The following is a 756-nucleotide window of genomic DNA, read 5'->3' on the forward strand; positions in this document are numbered from 1 at the left end:
ATGTGGACTTGTGTTTTCTTATCAAGATAAACATAGTCCCCAGTGGCTAAGCCCTTGCCACCCTCACCGTCTACAACCTCACACCCATCTATCTCCACCATGCTGTATTCCAGACATTTTGAGTCCCCCTCATCACCCTGTGCTACAGTTTTGCACCTCACTATGGCTTTACATGAACCTTCCCCATGGTACAGAGGACCTCTAACTCACCTCTGCATCTAGAAAAATACCCTGCACCTTGCATGTCATCCTTGCACAGGGGCCATGCTAATCTTCTCTGTATCATTCCAATTTTAGCATATGTGCTGCCGAAGCGAGCACTACCCTGCACCTTGCAAAGCCCATTCCAAAGATTCCTTCTTCTGTAAAGCCATCCCCAATCTACCGTAGTCCCTGTCCTCTCCTGTGGTCCAGACAGACTTAGCAAATAGCTCTTGTGTATACTTAACCATATGCAAGTTATAGCAAGGATCACTTTGATCATGACCATCAGTTTACAGGTCCAATGTTCCTCCTCTGGTCTGTAGACTGTTAAAGGGTACAACTGTCTTACTGATCTCTGACTGAGCACCTGGCAGAGCTCCTGGCACTAGGAAATGCCTGGTGATTTGAGGTAGTCATTCTATCATGCCATGGAAAGATGCATTGAAGTCATTCTGTTGCAGGACAAATAAGGAGACTGAGAGGCAAAGGCAGAGCTCTCTAACTTCCGTCACAGAGCACAGGACTCCTCATTCTCCCTGCATGTGCTCTTGT

General features: G+C 47.0%; 1 pseudogene; it reads right to left on the reverse strand.

Moving 5' to 3' along the window:
• Nucleotides 1–222: 222 nt before the first annotated feature.
• On the reverse strand, nt 223–321 carry LOC125094525 (uncharacterized; annotated as a pseudogene).
• Between the last annotated feature and the right edge of the window lie 435 nt (nt 322–756).

This window comes from Lutra lutra, chromosome 2 (genome assembly GCF_902655055.1).
Source record: "Lutra lutra chromosome 2, mLutLut1.2, whole genome shotgun sequence".
Classification (NCBI taxonomy): Eukaryota; Metazoa; Chordata; class Mammalia; order Carnivora; family Mustelidae; genus Lutra; species Lutra lutra.